The following is a 5,793-nucleotide window of genomic DNA, read 5'->3' as shown; positions in this document are numbered from 1 at the left end:
TATTTTGATTTTTCGTCAGCTTTCAACACCTTTCAACCACATATTTTGGCCACTAAACTCATTAATATGAATGTTCCACCATATCTTATTACTTTTATTTTAAACTATTTGACAAATCGACCACAGTATGTAAGAATCGGTAATATTATTTCTGACACTCTATATTGCAGTACTGGTGCCCCGCAAGGCACCGTACTTTCTCCGTTTCTATTTACTATTTACACTGCTGACTTTAGATCAGCTAATGAATGTCCAACAATTAAATATGCTGATGATACGGTAATCTTGGGTCTAATTAGGAAGGACGACCTGTCTTTGTATATTTCAGAAATTCAAAGGTTTGTGTCTTATTGTAAAGATAACTTTCTTGAAATTAATACAGAGAAAACGAAAGAAATGATGATTGATTTTCGAAAAAAGCGGGTTAAGGAAGAAAGTATCATTATTGAAAATAAAGAAATAGCACAAGTTACATCGTATAAATATCTGGGGGTAATCTATGATAATCAACTGTCGTGGGGAATTTTCTGTGACCATTTAGTTAAGAAACTTAATGTGAGAATGTTTTGCTTTAGGAAACTTAATTCTTTTCAGGTCAGGAAGGAGATAATGCTGTCATTTTATAATTCTATTATTCTCGGATTACTTTGTTACTGCTTAGTTTGTTGGGGTGGGAATATTTCACAAGGTGATAGGGACAGGTTACAGAAGTTTGTTAACAGGTTTGGGAAGATTATCGGTTCGGAACTGCAATCGGTGCACTCAGTCTACGAAGAACGACTAGTTAATAAGTTTGATAACGTGATGTCTGACGAAAGTCACCCGTTACATTCAACTATCGCTAGTTGCGTTATAAAACGCAGCGGTAGACTGAGGGTACCGGCTGCTAACACGAACCGTTATTCTAACTCATTCATTGCGAGGGGCATTTACCTGTTTAATAGTAGGTATGTAAGATAGTTATTATTTATTGCATTGAATTACTTTTCCTGCTTAATTTATTGAAAGAGCGATGTAATTTCCAAGGATTTGGATTAATAAAGTGATGTCTATGTCTATGTCTATGTCTACCTTCCCAGGTAGCAAGCAAATATGGGCCCCATATGGGAAATGCATGGGCCAAAATGTGGGCCCCCTACAGTTTGGCCTATATGGGATCAAGCTGTCTGTGCACCCTAAATCTATAAGGGTCCCATAAAGTTTGGCCCAAATGCAAATGTGGGCCCTTTAAAGGATATATTTGGGTCCCTTACGGTTTGAATTATGGTTTCATTTGGGACCCATATGGGTTTTTCCAAGTTAATTCATGGGCCCATTGTGGGCTCTATCTGGGTTTTTTAAGGGGTTGAATCGGGGTTGAAATGTAAGGGGACCCTATAAATTGGCCCATATGGGAAAGAGCTGCCTGTGCACTCTAAATCCATATGGGTCCCATAAAGTTGGCCCAAATTTATTTATGGGCCCTTTAAAGAATATATTTGGGCCCCTTAGATTTGCATTATGGTTTCATTTAAGACCCATATATGGGTTTTACCAAATTAATTAATGGGATCATTATGGGATATATCTGGGTTTTTTGAGGATCGAAATATAATCAATCGATCTCACGTGATGTTAGGTTAGTTTAACTTTATTATCCCGTTTTGTAATCCCCCGTTTTATAATAAATATTAAGTAGTATTTACATAGAAAGGATTTTGTAGTTTTTTTTCTCTTTTGTGTGGGTAGCACACCTTTATTAAAAAAAACCAAATCACATATTCAAGTCATATAAGCACAGCACATGTACACATAGATAATATAATACCCCTTTAAAGATTGTTATACAGTATAATGTTTTGACAACATATTCGCTATGAATTATAATTGGTTAATAATGTGTTTCCATTTGTCATTTCCCTTTTTTTTTGTTTTTATTGAAGTTATATTCAATTATAGATTTTAATTCAATTGTAAAAGTGTGTTCATTACAATTGTGTAAATCTCATTAATAATGTTAATGTTACTACAAGGATTTTGTAGTTTTCATTTATGGTTATATACATTAGCCTATCGACTGAGCAGCGTGTAACTGGAACGTACGTATAATATACTGTATATATATATATATATATATATATATATATGTATATATATATATGTATATTGAAGGAAGTTAGCCGTTAACACTGCTGAATAAATATAATATAAATCATCAAAGGTACATATACAGTGTTTAATAAGGACATGATGGAACATCGTAGGCTATATACACTATATATATATTATATATATATATATATTATATATTATATATATATATGTATATATGTAGTTTAGCAATGCAAATTATCATTAGTTTAGCAATGATTAAATAGTTAGTCGTTATTCTCATTCTATAAAACGGTCTCTAGAGACCAAAGATTTATAGATCTCCATACGCAGTTTGATAATCATCGTCCGTATTTCACGAAACATCCTCAAGTAATCATAATGACATTTGAGCGTGCACGCACGTACAGTACATATCACGTTTTTAGAGTAGTTTTAATGACCGATTGACGTCGGCAATGAGTGGTAAACACGTTGTTAATTAACGCGCTGATGCGACATCAGTCATTTTAATCGAAGGCTATATAATCACTGTAATTAATTATTATTAATTTAAGCATAACATTTAACATTCGAGTAAGCGCCAGTATTGAGCTCATGGGCCCAACTCAAATAATCCCCGCACAGAAAACAATTTTTTTTAACTAACCAGTAGTGATGGAAGACAAAATGAATGGTAGGGTTGGGGACGCCCTGGCGCGCAGAGAACATTTTTTTATCAATGGTACTTTGAGTATGCCTTAATTGGCATACGTAATTTAGACTCATGTACCGTAGTAGAGGCATAAATATTTTTAATTGTCTTACAATACAAGTGAAAAGAATTGAACACATACTCTATATAAGGGCTTACTGTACAAATTGTTAACAATACTGCGACAGCTCCGGAGCACCAAGTGGCTTTTATGGAACTGATTTATATTGTTTTGGACACCTTTATTAGACATAGTTAATTTTTTGAGGGTTTATTTTTTATTTTGTGTGAAGTGACTTTTTGCATCAGTGATAATATGGTTAAAGCACAACGTAGTATATATACTCTGCCTATCCAATTTCAACTTATTCGTATTTTTGCACCATTTTGAGCAGCAAGGGTCCAAACAAGTTTAAAAAAGTGCCACTAATCGACAGTGATACCTTTGATGCTCTCTCTTTCATGGTAAACAGTCACAAATCTACTAAAAACTATTTTTTCTCGAAAGGTGGGCCTTTCTGACGAAGACCTTTCCACACCCGCTGTAGCTACCCCGACCCCGTCGCTAAACAACGCTCTAAATTTAAAGGAAACCTTATACTACAAGCTTCTTAACGTTTAATCCTGACTCATATTCCTTTATATTTCGTATCAAACGGACATTACACATTTGTTTTAATACACATTCTATTGCAACATGCATTGTTAAGATAGTGTAGATTACGAAAGGAAACATCAGTTACATAATTTGTATGTGATGAATGCCCTCGAGATGTGCTTCTCTGAACCTCCAAAGACAAAAATAATAAATAAGATAGAAAAATAAGCACCTCGGCGCTTATTTCATTATTTACAGTATGCGTGGCTATAATATCCAAGGTTTCAGCATTATTTCTAGATCAGGTTGTTAGCCATATTCAAGTTCATATTTATATTTATGTATTTTAAAGACATTTTGTTTGTTGCAATGTGAATATAAAGATAATAGTTTGAAAAGATATTTATTTTTATTTTATTTATTTACTAATATCTTTAGCCAGGATGACACAATCATTTTAAAGAAATGTTTTTCATTGTGGTCCTGGAAGATATAACTATTTAACAAATTGATTCTTAACACAACGGCGATATTGCAAAAGGGAAAATAATCACAACCCTTGCACCTTATTTTCTACATGTTTGTACAGTTTACCTTATAGCCAACTGCCAGAAGATTCCACCTCCATTCTAATTATGAAATATGGAGTTGAGTTCAGACTAGTTTAAAATCATAGTCTAAGTAACTATAGTAATAGACTTTTGCACTTAGACTAATTTATTTTACAGACTGACTCTTCTGATTTATTGTATCCTCGAAAAAAGTACAAAATGGTGACCAAGTAATGGCCAAGCCTAATCAAGCTTGGCACCACTTAGCTGCAATACAATACTACAATATTAAATGAATATAAATAATATAAGAATTAAATTCAATACACTATACAGAAACACAATAATATTAATAATCACGTTTAACATTAGAATGTTAAATGATTTGAAGTTCTCTGATGTTCTTGATGTGTTTTTTGAGATTCTTGATTGTAAATTTAAAACTCAATTCAGCTATTTTAAGGCGATGTTTTAATTGTATTTGTGTTAAACATTTGAAAAAAAATACTATACAATAATAATAATAATAATAAAAATAATGATAATAATAATAATAATAATAATAACAATAATAATAATAATAATAATAATAATAATAATAATAATAAAGACAATGGCATTATTCATTCAGTTGGGCAGAAAAAAGCATATTTTGATTTATTTGTTCTTAATTCAAGAAGCAAATTATTCCAAATAATAGTGCTTTTAAAAGCAATATTATTTGACCAAAATTAGTATGACACGAAAGAATGGTTAATTTCAAACTATTATTAAATCTTGTTTTATATGTATGATCAGTAGTTAAAAAAATGTTGAGGTTATCGGTTATAAAATCGGTATGATGTTTGGATAATACTGAAACATACCTTAATTGAAATGTTACTAAATACTAAGATGTTCTCTGTACACCTGGCAGAAGTTACTCAAAACGTCTTTCTCATAGACAGTTAGATCAACAATATTATTCAGATACATAAACTGATGGTGTGTAGGCCTACTTGTACTGAGTATTCACATTTTTTAAACACCTTTTAATATCCGTAAACATGATACCATACCTTACACGCTTTTCCTGCTAGAGGAAGTCACAAATCTTTGTAACGATTGGTCTCCTGGTCTCTAATGGCGGTTATCTTTATTGAAAAGAATATTAGGTCAATTAAGTCGGAAGTCGGTCAATACAATCTTTCTAATCTTTCTTTTTTTTTTACTTATCTCAGGGCAAACTCAATCAAGTAGTGACTGGTAGATAAACTATAAACATTTTCAAACTGTCTAGAATTAATTGTAATACTTCTATCACAAATAACCGGTAATGAACTCTTCAGCAACAATAAAAAAACAAAAACAAAAACAAAAACACATACGTTAAATAGGTAGCCTATAAAATGGGCTCATCCATTGAGGGTCAGAGGGTAACCTTAAGGACCGGAAGTGTAACAGGTTTTATCCATTATTCATCGACTTACCAAATACACATAGCAAGCCAATTATTTAACAATGCGTTAGGTCAACACATGCAATGAATCTATAGATTAATCTAAGATAAGAGAACAGCATTGACAATCTACAACACATTGCAAATGAAACTTGAAACTGGCATACATTTATGTATGCCAATATGTTTTTTGTTTCAAGCAATTGAAACATTGCCAATTTTTATAGTCAAATACCTACCAATGCCGATTAATTTTTCTGATGAATAGCTTTGTCGGAGATGAACATTTGTAATAAATGATTGAACCATTGTACAGAGCGCCCTCTTGACATAAAGCTCAATATATTTACGATTTCATTCTATAGTATGTTGTGTTATAATAGCGGCAAATTGTAATAGAACCCCTAACACAGCATAGATC

The 5,793-nt window shown here is 32.2% G+C and overlaps 1 protein-coding gene across 1 annotated transcript in view; it reads right to left on the bottom strand.

Annotated features, from left to right (window-relative positions):
- Positions 1-4,938, bottom strand: part of LOC117102795 (bombesin receptor subtype-3-like) — a 21,586-nt gene extending 16,648 nt beyond the window's left edge. Inside the window, exon 1 of the mRNA XM_033243205.1 lies at positions 4,801-4,938. The gene's annotated coding sequence lies outside the window, so the exon portion shown is untranslated. The remainder of the gene's footprint in view (positions 1-4,800) is intronic.
- Between the last annotated feature and the right edge of the window lie 855 nt (positions 4,939-5,793).

Source organism: Anneissia japonica, unplaced genomic scaffold (genome assembly GCF_011630105.1).
Source record: "Anneissia japonica isolate Jap-2015-1 unplaced genomic scaffold, ASM1163010v1 scaffold287760_len733007_cov179, whole genome shotgun sequence".
Lineage (NCBI taxonomy): Eukaryota > Metazoa > Echinodermata > Crinoidea > Comatulida > Comatulidae > Anneissia > Anneissia japonica.
The sequence above is the reverse complement of the archived record's forward strand: the minus strand, read 5'-3'. Positions and strand labels throughout refer to the sequence as shown.